The sequence below is a fragment of the Schistocerca cancellata genome, chromosome 10, assembly GCF_023864275.1.
Source record: "Schistocerca cancellata isolate TAMUIC-IGC-003103 chromosome 10, iqSchCanc2.1, whole genome shotgun sequence".
NCBI lineage: Eukaryota > Metazoa > Arthropoda > Insecta > Orthoptera > Acrididae > Schistocerca > Schistocerca cancellata.
The window spans coordinates 177,984,651-178,001,830 of NC_064635.1; positions in this window are offsets into that span (position 1 = coordinate 177,984,651).

The following is a 17,180-nucleotide window of genomic DNA, read 5'->3' on the forward strand; positions in this document are numbered from 1 at the left end:
CGGTGAAACAATGTCGTGGGATTGGGCAGCCAACCTCATTAAAAATGTCGTACACGGCAGACTGGTAAAACAGGACAGGCGGCGAACTGTGGTGGAACTAACATCAGACTTTAACACTGGTCAGAGTACAAGTGTGTCCGAACACATTGGAACATTGCTTTTCACAATATATATAAATGGCCTAGTAGATAGTGTCGGAAGTTCCTTGCGGTTTTTCGCGGATGATGCTGTAGTATACAGAGAAGTGAAAATTGCAGCGAAATGCAGGAATATCTGCAGCGGATAGGCACGATGCAGGAAGTGGCAAGTGACCCTTAACATAGACAAATGTAATGTATTGCGAATACATAGAAAGAAGGATCCTTTATTGTATGATTATACTGGTAGCAGTTGCTTCTGTAAAATATCTGGGAGTATGCGTACGGAACGATTTGAAGTGGAATGATCATATAAAATTAATTGTTAGTAAGGCGGGAGCCAGGTTGAGATTCATTGGGAGAGTCCTTAGAAAATGTAGTCCATCAACAAAGGAGGTGGCTTACAAAACACTCGTTCGACCTATACTTGAGTATTGCTCATCAGTGTGGCATCCGTACCAGGTCGGGTTGACAGAGGACATAGAGAAGATCCACAGAATAGCGGCGCGTTTAGTCACAGGGTTATTTGGTAAGCGTGATAGCGTTACGGAGATGCTTAGCAAACTCAAGTGGCAGACTCTGCAAGAGAGGCGCTCTGCATCGCGGTGTAGCTTGCTGTCCATGTTACGAGAGGGTGCGTTTCTGGATGAGGTATCGAATATACTGCTTCCCTCTACCTATACCTCCCGAGGAGATCACGAATGTAAAGTTAGAGAGATTCGAGCGCGCAAGGAGGCTTTCCAGCAGTCGTTCTTCCCGCGAATCATACGCAAGTGGAACAGGAAAGGGAGGTAATGACAGTGGCACGTAAAGTGCCCTCCGCCACACACCGTTGGGTGGCTTGGGGAGTATAAATGTAGATGTGTAGATGTAGACAGTGCACCGAACGATGGCCCTCTTCAGCCAACGACCCATGCGTGTAACGTTAACACCACAAAATGAGCAGCTACGACTGAAATGGGCAAATTATCATTGGCACTGGACGCTGGTACAGTGGCGGCGCTTTGCCTGGCCTGATCCGTCGTCTTCCAGAGGAACAGCTCCTTGAAACTTGTTCTGCAGGAGGGAGGCAAGCTGGCGCCGGCTTCATTACGTTCTGGGAAACATTCATGTGACATCCGTGGGTCCAGTGGAGTTCGTGTAAGGGACCACGACAGCCATGGAGTACTGTACAGTGGTTGCAGACCATGTACACCCCTACATGACTATAACGCTTGCCGAAGGCAGTGGCATTTTTCAGCAAGATAATGCGCCATGTCACAAGGCCAGGGGTGTGATAGAATGGTTCGAGGAGCACAGAGGCGATTTTCAATTTATGTGCTGCCTCCCACCCCTCCCCCCTGCTCGTCAGATTGAAACCCGATCGAACACATCTGGGATGAGACTGAAGGTGGCGTGAGAACTCGACGCCCCTCCACAGAATGTACGGGAATTAGGTGACTTGTGTGCCGAAATGCGGTGCAAACTCGCTCCAGCGATCTGTCGAGACCCCATTGGTTCCATGCCACAACGTGTCGCAGCTGTTATCTGCTCTGAAAGTGGACATAACGGCTATAAGGTAGGTGGTCATAATGTTCTACATCTACATCTACATACATACACCACCATCCACCATACGCTGCGTGGCAGAGGGTACCTCGTACCACAACTAGCATCTTCTCTCCCTGTTCCACTCCAAAACAGAACGAGGGAAAAATGAATGCGTCTGTACGAGCCCTAATCTCTCTTATCATTGTGGTCCTTCCGCGAAATGTAACATTGTACTGCAGTCAGCCTCAAATGCTGGTTATCTAAATATCCTCAGTAGCCATTCACGAAAAGAACGCCTCCTTTTCTCTAGAGACTCCCACCCGAGTTACCGAAGCATTTCCGTAACACTCGCGTGATGATCAAGCGTACCAGTAACAAATCTAGCGGCACGCGTCTGAATTGCTTCTATGTCCTCCCTCAATCCGACGTCATAGGGATCCCAAACGCTCGAGCAGTACTCAAGAATAGGTCGCACCAGCGTTCTATAAGCGGTCTACTTTACAGATGAACCACATCTTCCCAAAATTCTACCAATGAGCCGAAGCCGACCATCCGCCTTCCCCACGACTGTCATTACAGGCTTGTCCCACTTCGTATCATTCTGCAATCTTACGCCCAAATATTTAATCGACGTGACTGTGTCAAGCGCTACACTACTAGTGGAGTATTCAAACATTACAGTATTCTTTTTCCTATTCATCTGCATTAATTTACATTTATCTATATTTAGAGTTGGCTGCCATTCTTTACACCAATCACAAATCCTGTCCAAGTCATCTTGTATCCTCCTACAGTCACTCAACGACGACACCTTCCCGTACACCACATCATCATCAGCAAACAGCCGCACATTGCTATCCACCCTATCCAAAAGATAATTTATGTAGGTAGAAAACAACAGTGGACCACACTTCTCTGGGGCACTCCAGATGATACCCTCAACTCCGATGGACACTCACCATCGAGGACAACGTACTGGGTTCTATTACTTAAGAAGTCATCGAGCCACTCACATACTTGGGAACCAATCCCATATGCTCGTACCTTAGTTAGGAGTCTGCAGTGGGGCACCGAGTCAAACGCTTTCCGGAAGTCAAGGAATATGGCATCCGTCTGATACCCTTCATCCATAGTTCGCTGGATATCATGTGAAAAAAGGGCGAGTTGCGATTTGCAGGAGCGCTGGCTGATCTGCGTGTAATTTGTCTAGTGGATAACATCGGAACATTTTGAAGCTATTCGCAGATCATGTAGTTGTCTCTAAGAAGACAGAGGCTGTAGAGAGTTGCAGGAGGACCAGAGGACGATTTGTTATTCCTGGCTGGACTGCTAGGTAACCGGGGACGTAAGAAAATTAACCCTATTCCACATAAATAGATAAAGAGATCCATTAGTGCTTGATTACGCTTTTGGCATGAAATCGCTGACAGTGGAAGTAACGTTAAATTACCCAGCAGTAACGGTAAACCTAGGAAAAGCGGAGGAGAAATCAGTGGGAGAATCTTAAGGAAATGTGGTTTATAAACGAAATAAGTGCCTTACGGAAACCTTGTATGACCGATTCTTCAGAAATGATCATCGGCCTGGGATATTTACCAAGTTAGATTTGTAAAAGAATTAGAGAAACACAATGAAAAGTAGCGTGGTTCATCACAGGGCTCAGTTCAACGCACCACACAACCAAACCTACTCAGCTTAGTTTCGTGCAGTCAGTGATACTGATGTTATTGTTGTTGTGGTCTTCAGTCTTAAGACTGGTTTGATGCGGCTCTCCATGCTCCTCTATCCTGTGCAAGCTTCTTCATCTCCCAGTACTTACTGCAACCTACATCCTTCTGAATCTGCTTAGTGTATTCATCTCTTGGCCTCCCTCTACGATCTTTACCGTCCACACTGCCCTACAATGCTAAATTTGTGATCCCTTGATGCCTCAGAACATGTCCTACCAACCGATCCCTTCTTCTTGTCAAGTTGTGCCGCAAACACCTCTTCTCCTCAATTCTGTTCAATACCTCCTCATTAGTTATGTGATCTACCCATCTGATCTTCAGCATTCTTCTGTAGCACCACATTCCGAAAGCTTTTATTCTTTTCTGGTCCAAACTAATTATCGTCCATGCTTCACTTCCATACATGGCTACACTCCATACAAATACTTTCAGAAACGACTTCCTGATACTTAAATCTATACTCAGCGTTAACAAATTTCTCTTCTTCAGACACGCTTTCCTTGCCATTGCCAGTCTACATTTTATATCCTCTCTACTTCGACCATCATCAGTTATTTTACTCCACAAATAGGAAAACTCCTTTACTACTTTAAGTGTCTCATTCCTAATCTAATTCCCTCAGCTTCACCCGAGTTAATTCGACTACATTCCATTATCCTCGTTTTGCCTTTGTTGATGTTCATCTTATATCCTCCTTTCAAGACCCTGTCTATTCCGTTCAACTCCTCTTCCAAGTCCTTTGCTGTCAGTGACAGAATTCCAATGTCATCGGCGAACCTCAAAGTTTCTATTTCTTCTCCACGGATTTTAATTCCTACTCGGAATTTTTCTTTTGTTTCCTTTACTGCTTGCTCAATATACAGATCGAATAACATCGGGAAGAGGCTACAACCCTGTCTCACTCCATTCCCAACCACTGCTTCCCTTTCATGTCCCTCGACTCTTACAACTACCATCTGGTTTCTGTACAAATCGTAAATAGCCTTTTGCTCCCTGTATTTTACCCCTGCACCTTTAGAATTCGAAAGAGAATATTCCAGTTAACATTGTGAAAAGCTTCCTCTAAGTCTACAAATGCTAGACACGTAGGTTTGCCTTTCCTTAATCTTTCATCTAAGATAAGTCGTAAGGTCAGTATTGCCTCACGTGTTCAAACATTTCTACGGAATCCAAACTGATCTTCCCCGAGGCCAGCTTCTACCAGTTTTTCCATTCGTCTGTAAAGAATTCGCGTTAGTATTTTGCAGCAGTGACTTATTAAACTGATAGGTCGGTAATTTTCACATCTGTCAACACCTGCTGTCTTTGGGATTGGTGATACGGATAAGAGACTGAAAATACCAGTTTGCAGTTGTGAACAAAATTCGATGCCTGGAATGTTCGGAAATTGCATGAAACTTGAGAACGTTTGTCTCAATATAAATGACTATGACTATATTTCTTGTTCTAACCCAGATAAAGCAAATGAGTAGAATATCATATCTGTGTAACAACATGGTGGGTTTCCAAGAATTTTTTCATGTAAGGTGTGACTGCAGTAGGAGTTTGTGGTAACTGATAAATATTGAGGACACAATCGTCAGTTGAACTCAGTTGGTTCCTAACCGACCACCAGATGACGAGTGCAGAACCCCGACTCTGCGTGTGCCTCGTTTGTTAACTTAGGCGTTTGGTTATGCCCTACTCACTGAGCATTTACTCTTGTTGAAGCATGGAGTAATCATAATGAAATAGTTTAAAAAGCACGTAACCAAATGGAAACATCCATACATGTAATAAAAATGGGTGTACATCGTGTGTGTATCTATATATGCATCTATGTATGTGTAAGTATGTATGTAAGCTCGTCAGACAAGAAATCAGTCACACCCAGAGAAATCATTACAAGCATTATTTAATACCGTGTAGTTCCGCCCCTGGACTTGCTAACTGCCTGGATGCGGTTAAGCCGTCGGCACACGGACCGTGCATCCGAACGTTGAGCGTTGAGCGTGCCGAGTTTCTGACGTCATAGCGTGGAATAGCACGTTCCAGAGTTTTTACGAACGTGCAGAGCAGTATCTGGCATTTCAGATATTCTGAGCGTGCGTCTGAGCGTTGACCAATGAGGTGGCGCAACGCCACCTACGTCACACGCACGCCGTCTCCCTTCAGTACAGAGTTGTGAGGAGCCATATTGGCCGTATTGGCCATAGGCATTTCAAGTCTATATGTATATATACCGTTCCGAGCGCCAGAAAATTTGAAAATCCTGCAAAACCCGTTGCTAACTGTGTGATTCGTTCCAATAAAATAACGAGAAACATCATATTCGTGGCAAAAGAATTATTGTAACTTGCGTGTAATGAGAGTAGGCTATTTGAAGGTAGCAACACACTGAAGATCCACCCGAAACGCATTGTTCTTGGTACAATTTGTTATAATTAAATTTCAGTTAGTAACATAACTACGATTAAGGTTTTTAGCAAGTGGTAAAATACTACGATTGGCAATGAAAGGCGTGATGTTGGTTTAGCGTAGTGAATAGTCTGCCTTCGGCAGGGCAACAAAGCGGACGCGTACGTGTTGACTTCGTGCGGCGCGCGAGCTCGCCTTGTTTACTTTCTGACGGCCGTTGCTTAAGTGCCGGCTTACTTTGTACGATCCATGGCGAACCGTTACCGTAAATCAACACTCCTATTTACTTTCTGCAACGATTATGCCCGACCCAAAGCACTCGAGGTGGAGCGTTTTCTGCGAGAGGAAGTGAAGATCCCGGCGACCGATATTATCGGCATACATTTGTCCATCGTGAGCAGCACGGTCTATGTGAAAATCATTAACGACGCGGCGTGCGAACGCATACTACGTGAGACCAAACAGGGGCTCCGCTTCTGTCACGCTGATGGCAATGTGGGGGAGGTAACCGTCGACCACGTAGACTTAGGTATGCGAACAATACGCATTTTCGAATTGCCATTCGAACTGCCAGCTGAGGAAGTCGTCGCGGCACTACGCCCATACGGCACAGTCCACGGCCACACTGCGGAGAAGTGGACACAGTTTCGGACGTATCCTGTCCTAAACGGGGTCCGACAGGTCACCATAGATCTCCGAAGCCACGTCCCGTCCTACTTACAGATCGGCGGATGCCGTGCCATAATTATATACGATGGCCAGCCTCGGACCTGTTCCGGGTGCGGCAAGGAAGGCCACCTTAGATCCGAATGCCTTCAACGGCGTATTACGCAACTTCCAGCTGCCGCAGAACCACCCACGTCGCCACCTACAGTGCTACCGGCGACCTACGCCGCTGCTCTGGCTTCTCCTACCACCTTGCAACGTCGCCCGGTCACCAAAATCGACGCCACCAACGAGCCCGACCAGACACCGACGGAGAGCGCCTCGGACGACCCGCCGCCTCGGCCGGCCATCGACGCCGTTCCGAAGATGCCGGCGCAACCAGACGCTGACCCTGACCTCGGAAACACGATGGAGATCGACTCGCTCATCGTTCCTACAGCAGTCTTTCTGCCAGAACGACGTGACTCCCTTCCGTCGTCGGACACGGAGGGTCGCACAAGGAAACAACGTTCCCCGAAACGTCGCAAGCGAAGACGTCGCACCGTTTCCGGCCAAGAGGAGACGTTACAAGTCGAGGAGGACGTAACCGTCGACCAGCACGAGGCCTCAGAACCCGCTACTGCTGACGAAGACGTAATGAGCGCGGAGACATCTATCGGTGTGCCTGCGCCCCGTGCTGACGCTGAACTAAATCATGAACGTCCCACAGGCGACACTACACCACGCACAATTACAACATCTTCTGCAGACAAAATGGACGATACACCAGTTTCCGCTTCCACAGCGTGGCACGAGGAGGAGGTCACGGAGCAGGAGCCGTTACGGGACCCTGCGCCGTCACGGCCGCACCACTAATCATACTCTCCCCAGACTCCCCTGCGGGCCAGCGGGATAACGTTCCGCTGCGACGCCCACACCCTTGCGCGGACGGCGGAGTGGACCAGCCTCCAGCAATCCGACACCAGGCCTACCGGATAGCAACCATCAACAATATCCGTTCCAGGGTGAAAATCCGCTTTATGCAGGAGATGTTCTGGGCTTCGGATATTGATTTCGCCCTTCTGCAGGAAGTTCACTTGGCTAGTCTCCCGGATATCAATGGCTATACCGCCCACGCCTCCGCGAGTGATCCTATGGGCCGCGGGGTGGCCATCCACGTCCGCCACGGGATTTCTGTGACCGATGTCGCCTTCCTTCCATCAGCTCGGGGCATGGCACTCACTGCCATGGGGACACGCATCATTAATGTCTACGCTCCCTCAGGCACCGACCGACGGCATGAGCCCAGTTTTATTCCGAGGAAATCGCTCCCCTGTTTTTAGGGCGTTATGACCATTGCCTACTAGGAGGTGATTTTAACTGCGTTCTGCATCCTAAAGATCAGATTCCCCACTACACCACATGCCAGGAGCTACGTATAGTGGCGCGAGACCTCCTGCTTCACGATACCTGGGAAGTACAACACGGCGACCTTTCTGGCCATACCTTTCTTACAAGTCATTCCGCAAGCCGACTAGACAGTATATATGTCTCACAAACACTTAGATCTGCGATACGGGGCGCCGAACGCTGGCCGCTGGCGTTTTCCGACCATTGCGCTTACACCTGTACTGTCCTCCTTCCGCTGCAATCAGTATGGCGCAGCCGTGCGCCATGGAAACTCAATACCTCACACTTGCATGACCTGGCGTGTCGCCAACAAGTCACTGAAACGTGGACAGCCTGCGAACGACGCCTTCCCCGCTACCACTCGACATTGACATGGTGGTTGGACTGCGCCAAGCCGGCAATCCGGAGGACACTGATGCGATACGGGAAGGACATGGCCGACTGGCATCGCACCACTGTTGACTTCCATTACGCCATTCTTCGAGATCTGGATGCTCAGCCGCCAACCCCGGACAACCAGTTGGAACGGCAAAGAACTAAGGCGAAGATAATTGCGCTGGCACGCCAGAAGCTGCAAGGGGTCGTGATACGGACGCGGCGCCACGATCACACGGATTTAGAAATTCCATCCATGCATGATATAGTGTCCGACAAACGAAGGCGTCGTCGGCAGATCATCAGCACTCTGACCACGCCTCATGGAACGCAGGTGACCACTCAGAATGACATCGTCCACGCATTCGTCGAGCACTACCGTCGTACTTATAGTGATAAAGACACTGAAACTGCAGCAGACGACTCCATTTTGCATTACGTCACGCGCACCGTCCCCCACACGGAGGCGGATGCTATGACAGTGGCGGTCACGCTAGACGAAGTCAACAACGCAAACGCCAAGGGTGCAGTCAACAGATCGCCCGGCATTGACGGCTTACCGATTGAGTTTTACCGTACCTTTCGGGACCTCATGGCACCACGGTGGACGACTATGTATCAAGAAATGATGACATCTGACCAAGCAATCCCACCCGCCTTTGCTGAGGGCATCATTATACCAGTCCACAAACCAGCCCGTGGTTCGATGGTCACGAGTTACAGACCGCTCACCCTCCTCAATGCCGATTACAAGATTTTCGCGCGCTTACTGGCAATGCGGCTCCGAACTACACTCCCTCATATCCTCTCGCCGGAGCAAACGACGCCTGGCGGACAGATTAACATACAGACTGCCACAGGGGAATGCCGCGACTTAATTGCGATAGCGGCGGCCTGCAGGCTCCGGGCAGCGGTCGCCGCTATAGACTTCGACAGCGCCTTCGATAAAGTGCGTCATCGTTTCCTGTTTTTGGTGGCAGCCCGAATGGGCATCCCCCCTCCGTTTCTCGACGTCATCCGGCGTCTTTACGACAGTGCCAGTTCAAGTGTCCAAGTCAATGGACGTTTAGCAGGGCCGGTACCTATCTGCCGTTCGATACGGCAGGGGTGCCCCCTCTCTACCCTCCTGTATGCCATTGCCCTTGAGCCCCTTATTGGGGGCTTGACGACCAAGCTCTCTGGCCTCACCCTACGCCAACACATTTTTCGCTGTCGGGCATATGCTGATGACCTCCTCCTCCTCATTCGCTCCGGCTATGAGATTCGGGAAGTCCTCGAATTGACTACCCATTATGGGGCTGCCGCTGGCAGTGCCATGAATGTCGCCAAATCTTCCGCAATGCACATTGGACGAGGCCTCCAGGAGGATGAAGTGGCACCCCTGCCGCTTGTGCGGACTTTCCGGTACCTGGGCATTACCTTTACCCCCACGGTCACACGCACGGCGGCAACGAATTTCCGTCGCCTGTTACACGTCATCCGCAACGACGTCCGCCAGAACCTCTTGCGCCGCCAGGACACACTTCAACGCGTTGAGTTTCTTAATCTTTATGTGGCATCAAAATTGGTTCACATCGCGCAAGTTCTCCCTCTGCCAACTGAAATTGGGCGCAACCTTCAGGCGGCTTTTGGCTATTATCTCACGGCTGGTTCAATGTTTAAAGTCCGTTATGAGACACTTACCCTGCCCTCACGGTATGGTGGCATCGGGCTCGTCAACGTCCGTATGCGAGCTGCAGCCTTGTACATGAGTACCATGAGAAAACATTGGATGGGCCAGGGTACATCTCTAACACGCAGCTTGCTTGAGGTCCTCCTACCTGCTTCCACCTCACCACCGGTGTCTGTCGGCCATATCGTGCCTTATTTGTCCCATATTTCGACCTTTTTCGTCGACTACAGTTACATACATACCAGTCTCCCAGATACACGCTCACCTACGACTAAGGATTTTTACAGCCTGTTGCTGCGCTGTGTTCCCCGGAACGCGATGGAGACCAAACATCCCTCCATCCAGTGGCCCATAGTGTGGACTACCGTCCACCAGCCCTTCCTCCCTACGAACGTCCGGGCACTGTGGTATCACGTAGTCAACAGGAAATTTGCCACGAAGCAGCGCCTGCACAACATTGGCTTGTCAGAATCCCCTCTTTGTCTCCTTTGCCAGCAACTGGACACTGATGAACACCGTATGACATGCGCCTCATCGCAAGATGTATGGCGCTTCGTCCAGAAAATCATTGCCTGCTATCTCCGGGTGCCACCAGACACAATCGAACCTCGAATGTTTCTATACCCAGAGGACCGATTTTTTCCCGCCGCCAAATGTCATGCTATTACGTGGGTCAAAGGGTGGGCGGTCGCTTATCTCTTTCATGAGGGACCTAAATCCCGCCTCGACTTCTGGATCTATTTACGAACAGCCCATGCAGCTCTCGAACACACGCCACGTTACCGAACATTATTTGCTAACTATCTTCGAGCGGTCTTTGTTAGACCTCCACTGAGTTGGGGGGTGCCTGGCTCAGAGGGCACCCACCCCTCCACCCCCGGCGGTGTCTGAGTTTCAACCGCCTACTTCTGACCTCCACGGATGGGAGAGCGCGTCGCAGATTGCGCGGATTTTATTTCTTTTTCTTTTCCTTTTTCCTTTCTTTTTCTTTAAACAGAATTTATATTTCTTTTCTCTTTCGCATATGTGTTCCCATAATTTCATGATATTAGTGACTATTACAAAAACACATGCAAATAAATAAATAACAACGCCTTCCACTACTGTTGATTCCCGTGTCTCCCACTTCCCTAAGCACCACTGGCTCGGTGGTGGTGAGGGGGACACTGTGGCCAGGCCTCAGGTTTCGACCCCTGCCCACTTTCCCCCCCGAGCCCCCACCGGTCCACTACATAAAAAAATAGCCAACACAAAAAATTAAAAAAAAAAACAAAAACAAGAAAAAAATAAAAAAATAGCGTCACTGTCCTATAATGAGTTTTTTGTTGGGGCGGTGGTTCGCGTCCTGGCACAACCAATTTTTTTTGTAACATTCGCGTTTTTATTAGGTTCTGATACTTTATTATTAGTTTAATATAAGTATAGACTATAATATTTGATGGTATGTAAATACAAGTTCACCTTTTTTTGAGGGCTGACTTTGTTCGATTGGCTTGATCTACAGGACACCTTGCGCAACTTGTGTAAAGCTATTTTGCTCCTCTTTCTTTTACGCTTCGTAATTAACGCGTTGCAAAGATTCTGCAACTGGGTAGGAACAGGGATCAAGTAAGACTGACCTTGGGGTTTTGATAAAATGTGGGAATGATGAAGTAATGTTTATCTCATGCGGAGAAGTATTCCAAATTTGTAATGCACTGTTTGTAATGGAACTTTTATAAGCCTGTGCCCTTATTCATTGGAAATTGTACTTTCCTTTTCGTGGACGATGGAGGAAATGTGCTTTCTAATGGAGCTAACGTGGGACTTTTAAGCGCGCCTGTTGAGTAAACAGTGAGATTTACGAGCTAGAAGCATCCCTCAACTGCCGCTGGAGTGCGTTGCGATCGGGTATACCACGTTGGGGCCCACGTACCGTATGCACAAGTCGCATCGTTCCTGAGCGTTCAGCAGCACGTTGAACTTGGCACGCTCAACGTTAACGTTCGACAGCACGGTCCGTGTGCCGACGGCTTTAGGAATTGAGTCCACAAGGTTGTGCAGCTACATCGAATCCAAATTAGGGCACTCTCCCAAGATCTGACAGCTCAGTTGCATCACTTTACGCGGATGGCGATGCCTGCGTTTACCTTCCCTTCGAAAACGCCGCACAGATTTCCTTTGGGGTTCAAATCACATGATTCTGCAGCCCAGTCGAGAAGTAACTGGTGGAGGAGTGTTCAGAAAACCACTCGCATACTCTCTGTAAGTCCGTGTTTGCACAGGATCTTGAGGGACTTCGGCTGTTCAATATAAAATGTAAAATCTAAAATCAAAAATAAATTCATCTGTATCTCTTTCGAATGCACTTTAATATGCAACCATTTGGTGGGTGTCGATTTAGTATTGTTCCATTCCATAACTGGTTTATAGTATGAGGCCATTTAACAACTGCTTTTCGCTCGCAGCTGTTTCCCCTTTTTTCGGCAGTGTGTTGTTTAATTAGTGGGCTTATACTTTGGTGTGTGGTTTGTTTTCTCACAGCTCCCTTACTTTTAACTTGTCCCATCTCCACACTGCCTATTGCGATACAGTTTGCTTTGTGTCAGTTCCTATTTGTATGGTGAACGTGTCATTTTATAAATAGGTCGACAGTATGACGCCTTATATTCAAAAGGAATTAGTAATTACATAGTCAATTGAAATTTTGGAGGACTCCCACTAGTGAATATGGATTGAGTCATTGTTCATTTCACTCTAATATTTTCCCACCTCTTAACTGATGTAAGGGACACCAAGTCATCTCTTATTCCTTTTTCTTTTTTTTTTTGTATTTGATATGTAAGCGTTAGGTTTTATGTCTGGCTACATTTTTGATGTTGTTTAATTAATTTTGTCATCAGCAGACAACACTAGGGCGATTTCTTTGTGCGCTATTGTGTACTTCGTAGTTACATCAAACGTTTTATTTTGAATAAGGATATGTATTTTGTAGGACCTATTCTCTTTCTCGCCTATAAGAATTAAGTAGGGTTTTGTATTTAAAAAATACATAAAATAGTAAATAAATAAATAAATAGTGAAAAAGTGGAGAAGTGTGTATCTTATGTACCAAGGAATGAAAGCTTTATTGCAGTAAAGGCTGTGTTAATAAATCTAATACCGAGAGAGAAGGTTCAGCAGCATTCATCAAAGGAAGTCTGTTTTCTGAGCAACCAATTAATGGGTCATAAAGCTTTTAACCGAGCGTCCGTTTCGTGTCGTAGTACTCTAAGGCTACTGCGGAACAATTGCATCCGTTCATCTTTCATGTTTTTCCTAATGGTGAAGACCTCTTGCAGCAAGGCCGTAACCGGCTTCATTGGTTCGAGCAGCATGACAGCGAAGTTATTTTGATGTTTTGGGCACCAGATTCGCCTGCTCTAATCCCGATGGAACTCCTCTGCGACACTATCAGGTGCCACCTTCGCGCACACAGACCACTGGGCAGTAACTGCGTCACCTACGAGTGGCGTATCGCTCCGCCGGAAACCTACCAAAGATATGTCCATGCTTCTGACTGTCGGTCGGTGGGACATCCACTGTTCACTTATGTAATGCAATGAAACACCTGTAGCCGTCATTTCGATGTTATTTATTACACAGGTTAAGGCAAAAGTCTGGATGTACCCTACCAAAGTTGAACGGTGCGAGGTGTCTGCAGCTACGAGCCCAACTCTAAAGGAGCGGTGGCGACAGCGGCGGCCATCCTGAAATCCGCCATCTTGAATTTGGAGTACGTGTTTCAGATGGGAAGGAGGTCATGTAGCACATTATTCTGAAGTGATTCTTTCTCAGAAATACACCTATGAACTTGTCGAGAAGTTGTTGTTGTGGTCTTCAGTCCTGAGACTGATTTCATGCAGCTCTCCTGTGCAAGCTTCTTCATCTCCCAGTACTTACTGCAACCTACATCCTTCTGAATCTGTTCAGTGTATTCATCTCTTGGTCTCCCTCTACGATTTTTACTCTCCATACTGTCCTCCCATAGTAAATTGGTGATCCCTTGATGCCTCAGAATATGCCCTACTAACCGAACCCTTCTTCTAATCAAGTTGTGCCATAAATTTGTCTTCTCTCCAATTCTATTCAATACCTCCTGATTAGTTATGTTATCTACCCATTTAATCTTCAGCATTGTTCTGTAGCACCACATTTCGAAAGCTTCTGTTCTCTTCTTGTCCAAACTATTTATCGTCCACATTTCACTTTCATACGTGGCTACACTCCATGCAACTACTTTCAGAAACAATTTCCTGACAGTTAAATCGCGCGAACCTCAAAGTTTTCATTTCTTCTCCATGGATTTTAATGCCTACAGTTTCAGCGTTTCACTACTCCATTTCCTGGGCAGCTGAGCAACGTGCAATCGAAATAGGTGCCAGCATTCAGTAACTGGATTCCATAGACTTCGTTTTCAACAACGTTATCCCTTCGTCCATCAGTGGTACAGGTGATGTCAAAACGAATTAGCAATTTGTGAGTTCACTACATAATGTTGTGAAAGTAATATATCAGAGTCTCAACGTGACCATATGAAGACCTAATTTCCACTACCCGCTGTGTAATGGTTAACACCCAAACAATACATTTCATTTGTTTAAATATTTCCCAATTTTTTCAAACTCTTTCACGTAAAGTAGGCATTAATAAATTTTAATGACTGATCCCTATACTGTGCCGGCAGGGGTGGCCGAGCGGTTCTAGGCGCTACAGTCTGGAACCGCGCTACCACTACGTTCGCAGATTCGAATCCTGCTTCGGGCGTGGATGTGTGTGATGTCCTTAGGTTAGTTAGGTTTAAGTAGTTCTAAGTCTAGGGGACTGATGACCTCAGAAGTTAAGTCCCATAGTGCTCAGAGCCATTTGAATCATTTGAACCCTATTCCGTAGTCTTCTTATAGCCTTACAGATTGATAACATTCCTTTCTCTTCCTCACCTGTTCATGTATAGTATTTGATATTCTTTATCTTCGACTTCCTCCTCATATTCATCCCCAGATTAAGCTAAATGCGATATTCGTTTCCGTCCCTTTGACATACTTCATAATTAAGGAACATGGCCCATCTCATGAGCCTGCCATTCAACAGTTTTCATTCTTGGAGGTAGCTTAACGCTTCGTGATCTGTGGAAAACGTTACCTTTCTGCCCTGCCGATATATTCTAACTTCTCTTTCTCAGAGATGCTGTACATTAATTAATGTTCGCTCAGCAACCTGCTTGTAGATGTAATATATCCTTGTTCTATATCTGCATCTAGTATTTTCTCCAGAAACAAAACTTCCCTGACACCGTTATATGAACTATCAGATGCAATACAAAAGCTAGAGACATTCTGGATGGTATAATATGCTGCAGTTGCATAAGCTTTTTTCATGGATTTACACTCCCTCTTATATTAACCAGTCGTGTTCCATGTCACACTCTTTCTCAATAACCTACAAAGAATTGACCTAAACTATAACCACTAACACATTTTCCGTAAAAAGAACATAATCCAACAAAAACTTTATTGCTCTCTGTTCTTAACTACCGATACGTCACATTCGGCAATAGCTCTGAACTTCCATTTACTTAAGAAAATGCCCTCAGCAGTCAGCAGGACCCCTAAGAATGTTAACCCTGATTTTAGAAGTTTACATTTACTGAATTTCTTTGTACACATCCTCCAAGTACTGATATTCTTGATACCATGTCCTTCTTGTGATAAAGAGGTCAAGCCATGACCGATACGCCTGATGAGGCTGAAACATCCAAAAGCACTTCCCTGATCATAATAGATATTTCCCTTCTATTGAAAAACTATAACTTTACTGGAGGTAAGGATAAACGTAGAGGGAGTTACTTATACTGGGAGAAGGTAATGCCGGAAGTCGGGGGGTGGGGCAGTCAGCCGTCTTGCTCAGACCAAAACAATGGTAAGCAGTAAAACGACTCATTTTAGTCATAAATTTCCTTTACTTTATATCTATGGTCACAAATTATTCGTCATGAAACTACCCGTTTCGGTCTATAATGACGATCTTCAGATCTCCAGCAAGATATGGGAAACATAAATACACTAGCAGATTGTATACAGCTTAAAACAATAAAATAGACCACAATGAAAAGTACACTGACATACATGTACATTTGTGCGCTTTAAGTATGAAGAGGCACATCTGTTCTGTAAAAACATGTCCAAATGTACTGCAGCCGTAGTGACATCGTGTAAAGTTAAACACAAAATTAGCACCAGCATCGTCAAAAATACAGGGTAATTATAATTAAAGTCAGACTTTCAAAACGCTGTAGGAATAATATCACCCTCGTCAGAATCACGTCAAATTGCAAAAGAATATTATAGGAGAAGGGGGAAAACGTATGGCAGAAGAAAAAAAAATCGTGTGAAAATTCATCAATAGATGGCGCTGTATGTGTCACAATATGGCAATGAAAACACTTGTGATGCCCTCGCCCCACTGAAGTTGGTATAAACATGCCGGGGACACGGCTTTTCTTCCCTCCAGCTTAACTCCCATCGCTCCGCCATTTTTGTCTCACTTGACCTCGAAAAGGCCTACGACCGTGTCTGGCATCCCGGTCTCCTGTTTAAACTCCAAACCTACGCCCTTCCTATCAACTACATCCGTCTGGTGGCCTCCTGCCTCTCCCACCGCCCCTCCTATGTTACCATCCATAATGCCAATTCCCACACCTTCTACCCCTCTGCCGGTGTGCCCCAGGGCTCTGTGCTCTCCCCTCTCCTCTACCTCCTGTACATGGCGGATATGCCCCAGCCCCCCCCTCCAGTACACCTCTTGCAATATGCTGATGACACCGCATTCCTCGCCCTCGCTCCTACCCTCCAACGGTCCCAACGCCTTCTCCAGAATCACCTTGACCCTTTTGCCGCATGGTGTAACCAGTGGCTCCTGAAACTCAACCCTTCCAAGACCCAGGCAATCATCGTAGGTCGTACCACTCGCTCCTTCCGGCTCCTGGATTTCTCCCTTACTGTCTGCGCACGTCCTGTCCGCCTCACCCCCACCCTCACCTACCTTGGCCTCACCATTGACCGTCACCTCACATGGATACCTCATCTTCGCTCCATCCAATCCAAAGCCCACAACCGCCTCCGACTCCTCAAACTTATCTCTGGCCGGACGTGGGGGTTGCACCCCTCTACCATCCTCCACACCTACAAATCCTTAATCCGTCCCATCCTCTGTTATGCCAGTCCTGCCTGGATATCTGCCCCCCCCCCAAATTCTATATGTTCCTCC